Source organism: Anthonomus grandis, chromosome 8 (genome assembly GCF_022605725.1).
Source record: "Anthonomus grandis grandis chromosome 8, icAntGran1.3, whole genome shotgun sequence".
Lineage (NCBI taxonomy): Eukaryota > Metazoa > Arthropoda > Insecta > Coleoptera > Curculionidae > Anthonomus > Anthonomus grandis.
Genome location: NC_065553.1, coordinates 29,420,681 through 29,435,498, shown reverse-complemented (window position 1 = coordinate 29,435,498; position 14,818 = coordinate 29,420,681). Strand labels below are relative to the sequence as shown.

The 14,818-nt window shown below is 34.2% G+C and overlaps 1 long non-coding RNA gene across 1 annotated transcript; it reads right to left on the bottom strand.

Annotated features, from left to right (window-relative positions):
* Nucleotides 1-2,278: 2,278 nt before the first annotated feature.
* On the bottom strand, nt 2,279-11,870 carry LOC126739458 (uncharacterized). The gene is made up of 2 exons (XR_007661630.1): nt 11,719-11,870; nt 2,279-2,561 (listed from the first exon to the last, which is right to left on the bottom strand). It is a non-coding gene; the product is annotated as an uncharacterized LOC126739458 (long non-coding RNA).
* Between the last annotated feature and the right edge of the window lie 2,948 nt (nt 11,871-14,818).

Sequence of the window (14,818 nt, the reverse complement as noted above, 5' to 3'; positions counted from 1 at the left end):
TTCAAAAAGGCTTCTCCGCGACAGTTAAACCAATTATCATTTATTGCACAGTTTACTACCCATATTTAGTATATTGCAGTCTCTCAAAATTCTGTGGCCGATACCTTGTTCCGTATTGAACTTGTGCAGTTGCCTCCCGATTTTAATGTGAAAGAATTCGCGGAATTGCAGAACGGTGATCATGAATTGAAATCGATTTTTACTTCGTTGGATTCGTTGGATCATCCATTAAAGCTGAAAAAGCTTCAGTGGGGTTCAGACTTGGTTAGTGTGTATTGTAACTTATTAGATGAGACTATTCGTCCCTTTATTCCTGTCAGCCTTTGCCAAAAAGTTTTTCATCAAATTCATGATCCAGCTCACCCTGGTAGTAGAATCACTGATCGGATGGTTCGGCAACGGTATGTTTGGCCTAATATGCATCGTAATTTCGCAACATGGTGCAAGAATTGTTTAGAATGTCAACAATCCAAAATTAGTCGTTATGTAAAACTTGTTCCTGAACATTTCTCTGCTCCTGATGGGCGATTTGAAGAAGTTCATATTGATATAGTTGGTCCTCTTCCATTGAAGGATTCTCTTACTGACAATGATCGACCGATTTTCTCGCTGGCCTGAAGCCATTCTTATTAAGGATACGTCTGCCCAAACTATTGCTGGAATATTTTACAATACTTCAATTTCTCGTTATGGTACTCCTAAATTGCTTACCTCGGATCCATGCATTTTCTTTGCCCTACTCTCTTTGTTTCTCTAATTGGTTGTCAGCGTATTCGTACTACTTCTTACCACCCTAAATTGAACGGAATGATTGAGCGTTTTCACCGGGTACTAAAAGCTGCTATCATATGCCTATCGAATCCAAACAATGAACTCGTTCTGTATCCACCATTTTGTTAGAAATTCGTTTCCATGTTAGAGCAGATACTAAAGCTTTGTCGGCAGAATTTTTGTTGGCTCTACTCTTCGTCTTCCTGGAGAATTCTTTCTGCCGGACGACCAGATCCAAACATTTTTATCGAAGAATTTAGACAATTTATGCCGGGACATGTTTATCTCTGTCCTCGGTCATGTCTGTCTCTCTCTTATGGAGATGAAGAAGGGGCGAGGGAGGAAAGCAAGGAAAGAAAAAGAAGAGGTGACGATGGTCTAAACGGTTTTATTAAGTTTCAAGAAATACATTTAAGTTTTTGTGAGTTATGTGTGGTTGATTCCATTGACCGGATTAATCCCAACATCCAGCGCGTCCTAAACCGACGATCGATTAGTCACATACGCCATGCTCAAGGATCAACTGTTATGTATTTGCATTTTCGATACCTGGCTATTGTTGCCATTGTTTTTCCTGTAATTTGAATACTTTGCCTTTCGGGATCAGATTGATTTCCGTACGCGCTGCAACTTAAAGCTAAGCAAGGAAAAGTTGTATTGTCAATTCTTGTAAAACTGGGCCTGCGTGGGATTATAATATATCGAAGAGGTACCCAAAAATTGCGTTTGGGTTTCCTTTCGAAATGGTTCATAGTTACCTCATGGCGATACTAGCCATGTAATGTGAGAGATTACATTTAGAAATTTAAGCATTCTTTGAACTTATAATTTATTTTATTCAGTAAAGGCCTTTCATCTTTTATGGGAGTCTTGGTAGCTTGATTTCTGAAGAATCTACTTTCTGATATTTTACAAATATCTTCCTGGTTGGTGCTCTGCTAGTTGGATACTGGATACTGCAACCATTCTTCAAATATTCATTCATGAAGGGTGAGCCTTATGCAAAGATAAAAACTGTAGAAGCTACATTTTTTAAGACTCACCCTGTATTCCTCCAAACTTTTTCAATCAATATAGCTTCCTTAAAATTCCTGGTAAAACTAAATAACGTTATTAACTTAACAAGTTAAAATATATTTAAATATGATGATTAAGTTTATCAGCTGAATTTCTAGACTTCTTTACAGATTTTTTGTCGGATATAATTCCCAATTCTACTACCAATTTACGGGTTTAGGTCAATGACATTTTTGGTAAACAAAATGCACCGTTCTAACGGTTTCTAAATTAGCACTTAAAGATCACACAAGTGAAAATTGTTGTTAGAAAAAAACAAAACACCATTTTTATTAGCACCTATTTTAACGAAAATAATCACCTTCTAGGTGCATTTACCTTACTCAGTATATATGTGGAATTAAGTCCAATTTATATAGGTTTTGCATTTCTGTGTAACATAATAAAAAAGCTGTTCAAAAATTTAAATATACAAAATAAAATACATATATACAAAAGAATAAAAGCTTTAATTTTATTGATTAATAAAATGTTTTGAATAATTGTATACCATCATTGATCAGTTTAAGCCTTAGGAGTAGTAGGTCTTGTTCCACAATTAGCATGTGTAGCGCCAATCTCACAATAATTGTCTTCGGGATTCCAATAGGATCCTTGAGCGCAGTACATCTGAATGGGATTTCCTGCTACGCATGCATAGTATCCGGCACAGTTTGACTTGTCTGCAAGATATATTGCTGGACCTTCGGTAGGGTCCTCTTCAGGACAAGTACCTGATGAATAAAAAAAGATTTTAATGACGCTTACCTTAATAAAGTAACGGATTAAGTACATAGAAAATCTTCTGAATTATTTACAGTATATACAGGGTGTCCATTTCATATCGCGGTGCTCGATTGCCGCTAAACCTTGAAACGGAAGAAATCTTTAATAGGGGAAATGTTAATTAAGTTCGAGGGGCTACTTTTTAAAATTAGTTTCGTTGATACAGGGTATAATCCCAAAAAAGCGTGGTACATAATTTGATTTTTTTTTATAGAGCCACCAATTTTTTTTTCCGAAATGGGAGTCCCATTTGACTCTCTCTTTAACCGTAAAATAATTTTACCCTAAAATGCGACGTTTCCTAGTTATTAATAATTTAAAGAATTTTTCAAAAAAATCAATGTTTCACTTAAATATTAATATTTACCACCGACGTTTTTTATATTTTTGAAAAATATATGGATAGTCCTTGTCTAAGTTCATTTTATCTTTCGAAATTCCAAAATTAATTTTTTTTATACAAGATGATCAAAATCGTTACTCATATAATGACATTTCCAATTTAATTTTATGGAATTTTTTTAAAAGAAACACTGGGTATCTAGTAACGCGTTTTGATATTGATAATTGGTAATTACCATGTTAGTCGTTGCAACAAGGGATATTAGATTTTTAATTACAACTGAGAACTTAGAAATATCATAATCGTCCGTGAAAAAATGTCCCAAGAAAAACAAATATAATTGCTATCATGCACAGTTACATCAAGAACTTGCCAAAAATAATTTTGAAAAAAGAATTACTTTTTGTCCATAGACACAAAATCAGTTTTTATCAATAATTTTCAACACAGATGGAGCATCAATGTTTGGGGTGCAATAGTACATGATTTTGTTGTTGGCCCATACTTTTTTAAAAATCGTGTAACAGAAGATTTTCTAAATTTCTTAAGAAAGGATTTTCGGCGCTTCCCGACTTTGTAAAGCATCGGATGTGGTTACAGTGGAATGGTGCACCAGCTCACTTCAGTGCAAATGTCAGGGAACACATCATACACCAACTTGGTAATAGATGAATTAAAAGGCTAGGTTAGTTATTAAAATTTACTTTTGTATACATATTCATTAAACTTGGATAGGTCCCACTGGATGGCCTCCTAGCTCACCAGAATTAACGCTTCTGGATTTCTTCGTATTTGGAAGTGTGGGAATCTACTAGGGAAAATATGAAAATATGGTGAAGCGCATACAAGAGTCTTTTAGACGTATTACGCATTCTATGCTTCGTGTAGTTAGAAGATCTTTCGCGCGTACGGCTGATTTGTGTTTGGAGCAAAACGGTACATTTTGAGCAATTTTTTTGATAAAACTTATTTATAATGTTTCTAATTATTAATGTTTCTGGTGAATCCTTGATGTAATTGAACTTGATGGGAGTGATATTTATTTTTCTTGTGGCATTTTTCTACGGAAGATTTCTGTATTTGTAAGTCCGTGTTTGTTTTACTGTAATTTTCGGATTTTCTACAACCCACTTGATAAATGCCAATTTGATTTCCTTATTTAAAATTGTTTCTGTTTTAGTTTGTTTTTTATACTCTACGCTTCCAGTATGCTCTAATAATTCTCAAGTAAAATTAAACGTTGTAAGAACAAATTTTGAGAAAAGAGTTACAGATAATAGCAAATTTATTGGTATCGAATTAAAATGAATTATGGGAGAGAGTTCAGAATGCCAAGACAGTTGATTTAAAGTATTATGCTTTTTCAAGTACTTTCCAATATTATTTTCATCAAGCATTTCCTCTGTGTTCTTCAAGAGTTAAAAATCATTCACAGCAATGGGTCAATTCTGACATAAAAGGGTTCAAAAATTATATTACCGATTTGTATATTTGGGCAAAACGAACTAAATCAGAAGTTGCTTACCAGCATTATAAAAGTGAAAGAAAGAATTACCGCAGGTTTTTATCTAATTATAAGAAGTCAATAAACAACAGGAGGATTACAAACTCAAAAAATAAGAATAAAACAGCATGGTCAATCATAAATTCTCAATCAAATAAAAGTAAAAAATCGCAACCAATCAAACTAAAATCAGAATCGGGTGAATTGGTAGTTGATCCGGAAAGGATTGCGGAGGCTTTCTCTCAGCATTTTAAATTAAACCCTGATCCCGGCAACAAGGTTCGTGGGCAGATAGTGGATGATGTGCTATGTCCGGACACTTTATACCTGTTTCCTACAAGTGAACAAAAAATCTTCAATATTATTATGCATTTACCCAATAAATATTCATCAGGACTGGACGAAGTACCTGTTTTCTTACTAAAAAAAGTTGCTAGCCTTATCAAAAAGCCATTAAGTGAAATAATAAACTGTTGTTTTGAAACAGGCGTATTCCCTGACCAACCTAAAAAGGGAAAAATAGTACCAGTACTTAAAAAGGGTAGCCCTCAAGAAATAAAAAACTACAAACCAGTATCACTACTTCCGTCGGTGTCGAAGATCTTTGAGAGACCGATCTGCGGTAGGCTTGTTGAGTTCTTTGAACAAAAAAGAGTTTTTTCTGCGAGTCAGCATGGTTTTAGGACATCAAAATCTACAGAATTAGCAATCTTTAAAACAATAGAATTTATTGCAAATCAAATTGATAAAAACGAACAGGTAGCTCGCCTGTATTTCGATCTTTCAACGGCCTTTGATACTATTGATCATAAAATTCTTTTCCATACATTAGAAAAATATGGCATTAGAGGTCAGGGTTTACAACTTTTAAAATATTATTTAAATAACAGATAGCAAATTGTTGGTGTCACAGATGGGGGGAAAACGACATACTCTCTTCCAGCAAAGCTAACACAGGGAATACCCCAGGGTTCTATTTTGGGCCCTGTGTTATTCCTTTTGTATGTTAATAACTTAAATGCAAATATATTAGTCAGTCATATAGTTAGTCAGTTCGCTGATGACTCATCGGTGCTGGAAAGCGGTTCCACCCAGAACGTGATCTCAATAAAATTGAGAGCATTTTATATGAGCAGCTGAACAAATGATAAAATAGTGTGAAGAAAAAAAACTTAAATTAAATACTGAAAAAACTGGCCTGCTTACATTTTCTAAATTCAAAAAAGACACATCACTCTATGTAAAACTTAATGGAAGGTCTATAGAGTGTTTGAGCAGTATTCAATTCTTGGGTATACACTTGGATGTCTTAGTTACGAAAAACACATAAATTACTTAACATCAAATCTGAGCAGCCTCTGTGGTCTTATTCGTAGACTTAGGGATCAACTATCAATAGAAACCATTAAGATTTTTTACTTTTCAAACATTCAGTCAGTGCTGAATTATGGCATCATATTTTGGGGTAGTGGAAGGGATGCCCAAAATATTTTTAAGGCGCAAAAACGAATAATTCGATGCATATTTGAACTCGCTCCCAGAACATCATGTGAGGAGTATTTTGATGGTTTCGGTGTACTTACTGCCCCATCACTATACTTCTTATCACTTGTGATGTTCATTAAGAAGCATCCTCAGTTATTTCCAACAAATCAGGATGGGTACTCACGAGACATGACGACCATAACAAGAAACAGAGAAGCTCTTGGAATACCTGCACACGGGTCAGCTTTCTTTGAAAGAAGCCCAACTTATCGAGCAGTAAAGGCATACCACATGTTACCGGCGGGTCTGCGACAGATTCAGAGCCGTAATTTATTTAAACAGAGTGTTAAGCGATTTCTTATTAAAAAAAGGTTCTACTCTTTTAAATTCAATAAATAAAAGTGTGTCTTTATGAATTACAGATTTTTAAGTTTTTGTGTTTATACGGGGTATTTGTTGATTTTAACGTATTACTTTATAATTTTATTTATTTTGAAAAAAATTGTTTTAGATCTTTTTAACTTAGGTCATAAGATTTTAATTCGAGTCAAAATTTGTTTACGTTGCTTTGTCTTTTTATTAAGGATTTGGATGGCAATAAAGGAATTTATTTATTTATTTATTTAGAATAACAATTTTGATAACCCCGTATAAAAGAAAATTAATTTTGGAATTTCGAAAGATAAAATTAACTTAGCCAAGGACTCATGTCAAATAAAAAACGTGGGTGGTAAATATTAATATTTAAGTGAAACATTGATTTTTTTTGAAACATTGGATTTGCTGCTGCCTTCCACAAGATTGCTAAATATAAATGAATTTAAATGTGCCACTAAAAAGTATCTAAAATGTTTTTATTCACCAGATGAGTTCTTCAGCAATAATTTCTCAGACATGCTGTAATTTTATTTCTTTGCTAACTTAAATTGTGTATCTATTTATTCCCATATCTGTCTATCTGTGTATTTACTGATTTTTTATGTGTGCACCATTTCAATTGCACACATGAAAAATCAGTGGTACACTTGAAATGGTGCACACATGAAAAATCAGTAGGGCATAGTAACCAAGTATTTTTAAAATAATAATAAAATGAAAGTTTTTACTCTAAAAAATTTTTATGGGTAGCACACTATAGGTAATACCAAAGCATTTTAAGATATTCATGAACGGAAAATAATATCTGGCATGTGATGACCGTTTTTATTGACGCACTGTTGAAGTTGTTCTAGAAAATTTGCCTCCACTCTTTTCAATAGATCTCTATTGATTAGGCTGACTTCGCGACGAATCGCTTCCTTTAATTCTTCTAACGTACGTGGCTTGGCCTCGTAGACACACGACTTAAGGTATTCCCACAAGATCAAATCGCACATGGATAAGTCAGGGGACCGGGGAGACTATAAAATGTCGCCAAACCGGAAAATGAGATGGTTAGGAAACAGGTGGCGAAGAACAGCCATAGATGCTCTGGCGGTGTGTGCTGTGGCCCCATCTTGCTGAAACCACAAATCTTGGATATCCACACCTCTTCTTCGTGAGTCAGGAACGAAAAAGTGGTTAACCATATGAATGTAATGATCGGATGTTACAGTAACGGTAACCCCATTTTCTTCAAAAAAATATGGTCCAATGATACCAAATTTTGTCACTGCGCACCAAACTGTTACCTTAGGGCTGTGGAGGGGTTTTTCGTGCATTTCACGCGGATTTTCGCCAGCCCAGTAACGACAATTTTGTCTGTTGGCGGCGCCATTAAGATGGAAATGGGCTTCATCACTCATAACTAAGGAAAGGTTTTCAATTTGTTCATAAAGTTGAAGCATTTGTTGAGCAAAAGCCAAGCGTTGTGGATAATCTCTTACATTTAGTTCCTGCACGACCGCTATTTTGTACAGAAGAAAATGTAATTCGCCATGTAAAATCCATCTTACAGTCCGATTGCTGATTTGAAGTGCTGCTGAATGACGACGAGCAAAGCGGCGTGGGCTCTGCAGCATCGCTTGTCTAACCCTTTCAACGTTCTTTTGAGTATGCACAGTACGCTAGCGGCCAGGTGTTTATTTTTGATTATCGAGCCCCCTGTTCGAAGATTATGAACCCAATGTAAGATCGTGTCTCGAGCGGGGACAGAGTCATTTTGATGAATATTGGGTCTTCGACGAAATTCACGTTGAAGTGCAGTCACCGACTCGCTACTTCTAACAAAACAATCGTACGCGAATACGCGTTGTTCTAGCGTCCATGGCTCCATAGTTACTACAGAAAGTGAAATGACGGAAACGCCATGAGTCAAGAAACGGATTGTAACATAGTGTACGCCCCTCGCTTGGCTCCCCTTCCAATGGCCGTGTACTATCCAACCTAAAAACACTTGGTTCCTATGCCTCATCCTATATAACACTAACAAAAATCTATTCTATTCTTATTTTATAATTCTTTATTTTCTTACTAGTATTTAAGTTATTATTTATATTGTCAGAGTAAATCTAAGACATCGAAACTTTTTTGACATACCACGGCATCAAAGGAAATTCTTCAGGACAATCTTCAATGTAGATTTTCTTATACTATGACAGTGAGTAAAGCATACCTTGCCATATTATAAGAAAACCCAAACAAACCCATATAATTTTGGTGTTTTATACATACAGTCATGAACAAAAGTATGGAAATATTTTTAATTCAATTGGCTTTTCAGCATACCTTGTATTAACAAAAATATACTACTTTTATTTAATATACTTGCTTAGGCCGTCAGTTTGATAGCATGATTTTATTTTGGGCTGTAGACATTCCTTTCTTATCTGCCTTTCTTGTTTACGATTTGAACATATATATGGAAAGATAATGTCTGATGGGCATATTTAATATTTATAATAATTGGTACAGTATTTTTCTGCTGCTATGGTATCCAACATTGTGTTAAAGTATTTACCAAAAGAATTACGACTTAAAGTTATTGTTTTAAAAAGACAAGGTGTAAAGTTGTGCATTTTATCAAAAAATTTGGGTTTAAGTTTGGTTCGGAAGGAAAGTCATTTGTTCAAAGGCTGTAGGAAAAAAAATGTACATTAAATACCAAAAACCTTCTGTAAAGCAAGGGGGTGATAGTATCATGGTCTGATGATACTTTTTAATTTCTGGGACCGGTCCGATGGCAAAAATAACTGAAAAAATGGATCGATTTATGTACCGCCACATATTACAAGATACGATGTTACCTTATGCTAAAGAAGAAATGCTCCTTTAATGGAGATAAACTAGAAAATTATCCCAAGCGGTCATCCCGCTTGGTAAGAAATTGGTTTTTAGCGCAACGCGTTGAATACCTAGAATGGCTTTCGCAATCGCCGGACTTAAATCCGATTGAACACCTTTGGAGCACTTGGAGCGGAAAATTAGGATATAAATATTACATAATGAAAATTATTTATGGAAGATTATACAACATGAGTGGAAAAATATTCTAGCTGAAGTGTGTCAGAATCTTGTAGATTCAGTACCAAGAAGATGAAGAGAAGTTATTAAGGCAAAGGGTTTTATGGCAAAATATTGAATTTTGCACTTTTAATTTGTGTAAATTTAAACATTTTTGTACTCTTTCTATACATTTGTCGACGGAGGTATGTTTTCATAAGGTCCTATTGTTTTAATTTGTATTTTTATTTGTGGAATAAAAGTTCATTTATTTAGTAGTGTTGGTTAGATCTGCGAGGCTCTACGGACCAGAAGCACACCGGCTTTATTGGTTCGTTGAATCAGATCAGCTCTGGGAGATCACCAGGCCGAGATCGAGGTTGGTGGTGGGTGCCCGCGAGGGAGTTGCCTATCGCCAAAACTCTGGTATCTGGCCATGGATGGTCTCCTAAGGCAACTTGTGCAGAAAGGGTTTTATGCGCAGGCTTATGCTGATAACGGACTGGTTAAAGTTACAGGCAAATTCATTGAGGTAGTGTGTGATCGCATGCAAAGCGCATGCAGGATTATCCGAAGATGGTACGTGAAAACGGGCCTCTCTGTCAATTCTGACAAAACAGAGCTTATACTTTTCACGAGCAGGAGAAATCTTGCAGGACTAAGGCCGCCATTATTGTACCAGAAACCTATGCAGATCAGGCAAGAGGTGAAGTTCCTTAGGTGTGTACCTGGATAGCAAGCTAACGTGGAGTAAACATGGCACCGAGGCAGTCAACAAAGAATTCAAAAATAAAATAAATAGTAGGTGTTTCTACTTAAAAAAATTAAGTTGATAGTCGTAGCTCATTTTTGAACTACCCTGTCCGAGCGTTTTTTTTTAAACACACCCCTGAATTTTAAATGAATTTGTTTCAACTTGCGCGTCCTCACTGTATATTGGGATTGCCAAAGAGTTTTGATGTTAATTAATTTTTTTTACGTAATAAAAATGTAATAAGATATACAAATAAGTAACGAGGCAAGAATATAAAATAGATTAAACGATTACCGATTTTAATCGAATCTATAGAAGCGGAGATAAAAATAATTGTGTTGCAAAAAACACTACGTTACTATTTTTATTTCCTAAATTTTATATAGTTAAATTTAAATGTGAATCTGTCAATACTTGTTAGAAAAACAAGTTTATATAAACTCGACAGGGGTATCCCTAAAAGCTTTAATACCCCCAATAGTGTTTTACTATCACTACTTTTATTACTATTATTTTCCTCTTGATACCTCTAAGCCTTAATACCCTCTGCATATTACAAATATGTTTTTATTAATATTTATATTTTTTTATCAATTTTAATTATATGTAAAACATTATAAAATTTATCTGCATACTATTAATTATCAACTAATAAAATAGCCGGTATCACTCTGATGTCACCACTGCAGGCCCAAAGCAAGAGCCAATTATTCTAATGAGTGGTGGAGGAAAAGCAAAGGAAAGATTCAGCTATCACCAAGATTCTCACACTGAATGCGCTGGTTACCCGCAAATTGTCTTAGAAAATGTAATTTTGGTAAATGTCAAAGCAAGGCGAATGTTTCCGGCTCAATAAAGACGACTCAATGTCAATTATACACATATTCGGAAAACTTGAAGCTTCCTTTCAATAAAAAATCTGCATTTCTTTAATTAAATTCATTCATTATCATTTTCACTGATTGTAAGCCTCTAATTTTAAAAGATCGGTTCCAACCCAATTTACATATTACGCACAAAATAATAATGGTTAAGAAAACTAAGCAAAATTATGATATTGATGCAGAAAACAACTTCCTAGGGGTTCATCCGAAAAGGTGTTATATCTGTAGGTTTTAAAAATTAGTAAAAGCCATAACGAGGCAAATTGATCCTGTGGGAACTTCTTAAAAAAGCAGATCCAGCAGATACATTTTTTCCTGCCACGTACTCTCATGATTCATAGTTGCTATAACGTTAAAAAAAACAAAAAAAATACCCCATTGAACCAGTTATCAACAATTATGTATCAAAGTCCGAAAATCCGCGAAAAAAGTTCACACATAAGCGCTTAATACGTACAATGTAGAGCTTTACTCTAATAAAATAAAATATTAAATGATATAGTAGATCGATTTTTTTATAGTGATAAAATAATAAATAATTTTAAAACTTGTACTTGATAACTAATGTACACGTAACACTAGCAAATAAGAAGCAGAGTTTGATTTATTTGCTAATTCATCTATGTAAAATTAGGTTGATAATGAGTTTATATAAAGTTAACCACTTATCATATAGCTTTGACAAGGAAAACATTTTTTTAGCGTCAGAACTTACCATCGGGTTCAGCAAAGGTATAGTGGCTTATAGCCAAAGCCAAAAATAATATTATTAAATATTTGAACATATTGCTATAAGCTTTTTAGGCACCTGTTACACACAGAGACTATAAGTAGTATGTGAGTACATATTTAATATCAGTATTTATATGTACCTATCAAGGAATTCATAAAACCACCTGAAAAGTAAGTGGCACATCAATCAAAATATAATTTCATAAGATTTATATCAAATCTTGTAAAACAATATTATCAATCGGATATAAACCACAATATAGATATTAATATCATTTTTAAGAGTTTATTTCCGTATATTGTAGAAATATTGGTCACATGCACCCTCTTGCATATTTTCGGACACAGAAGCTTAAAGGATATGATAAAAAAGTGGTTCAAAATAACTAATTATTACTTAAATAATGTTAAAAGAAAGAAAAATTAATTAAAAGAAATGTTAACACTAGCAGTTTCTGCATCGGAACATGCAAGGACTATTCAAATTGTCAATATTATCACTGACATTATCGGATTACTATATGTAACTCAATCGCAGTTCAGTAATATTGTATTCACTTAAAATTTTGTCATATCCAGATCCAAAGCTATAATCGGCTTAGTGAATTATAACTATGACTTGGTCAGCATCATTTATTTTATGGACAATTTGTTCGAAAAATAAGTGGATATGCAAATTCAATGTTGAATATAGAGGGTGTCTATTAATAATGGTAAATATTTTAACAGCAGATTCCTCTCATAAAAATAATGAAGTTAGGTTAAAGTTTCCTAGTCCGAAAATGAAATGCAACCAAGATGCAGCAGGGTGGTAAACATTAAGTTTTTTTTGAATTCTGTCTATAACTTTAGCAGTTGTTTTTTATTTTTAATATTATATACACTTTAAATGATTGATAAATAAAAATATGAAACCTAAATAATTATTTAAAAATAAAAATTATTAATATTTGCAAATGTTCCACATGGCCTACATTTGTCTCAAGACATTTTAAAATTCTTTTATTAAAAGACCGCCGAATCTTAAAAAATAATTGCTCATTTCGAAATGAGGCAGCAGCGACTTGATTTTTTTCTAATAATTGTTCCCTTGTGTTTATTTGATTTTCGTAAACAATGGATTTCATGTATCCATACGCAAAAATCCAAAGGGTTGAAATCAGGACTTCGTGCGGGCCAAGGTTTTTGACTTCCACGTCCTATCCAGTTGAAATTAGCATTAAGATATTCTCTTATGGGTGTAGCAAAATGCGCAGGAGCGCGATCTTGCATAAAAATCATATCTCGGCGCAGATTTAAAGGAAACTCTTCTAAATAATCAATGAGTTTTGTTTCTAAAAAGTTTAAATATAATTCTCCGTTTAGATTTGGAGGTAACTCATAAGGTCCTAAAAAAAATTGTCTATAACACCACAAAATCCAAATCCAAACTTCATTACTGAAAGTGTCTTTCAGTAATCATGAGATGTTTCTAAAATTAAAAATTCCCCGTCGGGTAAAAGTCACTTCATCCGTAAACATAATTTTATTAATAAATGGGGGATCTTGATTTTTGTTGTTCCTGGATATAGCGGGCGAATTCTAATCTCGCTGGGAGATCCAGTACTGATCCAATACTAATTCCAGTTTTTGCCGCCAAACGCCTTACACTTATTTCTGCATCTTCAGCACCTGGACTAACACTTCTTCTTGGTTCACATTATGTCTATTTGGATGCCCAACATCTCGCTTTGGCTTTAATGAACCCGTTTCCCCAAGTCTCTGGTAAACGTTTTTAAGTTTAAAATCTGGCTGCCTCCTATTTGGATACAATTACGCATAACGTCGACAAGCTCTTAGACCGCTCTAATTTGCTTGGGCATAAACACAAATCATATGTCGCATTTCCAAATTAAAAAAAAATATTGATGTCTAGGCATCTTAATCTAAAGTGATAAATAAAGACTACTGGAACTAACACTAACGCAACAAGTAAGAATTAATAACAGAACTATTAATAACTAACAAAAATAACGCAATAAAAGGTGATAAAGTAACTAATCGTGTGAGCTATAACGCGCCACACTAACTAAAAAAACATAAATTGTGACAGTGACATTGACTTTGTTTGCTTTAATTTTTTTGTTAGACACAGCCTACTTAATTTTTTTTCAACTAAAAAAATATTCATTTTTTCTTGAGCGCATTGAAAGCTTTAAGTCCAAATATCTCGAGAACGGTAAATCCTAGCGACATTTTTAAAGTACAGTGAAAGCTCTCCTTGCGGACAGCTCCTATAAGCGGACATCTTTTTTAACCGGACAAAGTTCCTGGAACCGAATTTCAGCATATCATTTTCAATGTTAAATGCATTCCGATAAGCGGACGCTCTTATAAACGGACGCAGACACTAGATTTTTCTGTATGTGATCAAAAAATCTCCCATAAGCGGACGCGAAACTCTAATACCCGGACGATTTTTAGTTCCGCTTATTGCAATGCACATATCTGCATACATAAAATTCGGTAATTCCCCGATTTATATTAAGTGATTCCCCATTTACGCATTTCGTTGGCTAGCCAGTATGTAATCTTGTGGTTTATATTTAGTTCAGGCAAATTCGTAGTTGATTGAGATATTTTATTATTGTAACTGTAAAATGGCACCAAAAAAAAAGGATGCTCTCGTTAAAGGAAAATATGGAAGTTATTAACGTATTAAACAGAGAAAGAGTTTCAGTTCGTCATTTGGCAAAGAAGTTTAATATTGGGAAAATGCAAGCAGCTGAAATTACCAAAAATAAGAAAGATATCAGGAGTAAATGGCAATCAGGAACTAATATAAATCAAAAGAAGGATTTTTTAAAAAAGGAAGGTTTTGCTATAGACAAAACATGTTTTGAGTGGTTTGTGAAAGTTAGAAGTCAGAACATTCCAATCTCAGGGCCGTTAGTGAAAATGAAAGCTAAAGGAATCGCCATTACTCTGGGCTATAATAATTTCAGTGCGTCCGACGGGTGGCTGCAAAAATGGCGCAAGAGACATAGTGTAAGTTTCAAATGCATATCTGGCGAAGCAAATCAAGTTGATGTGTCACAATTTTT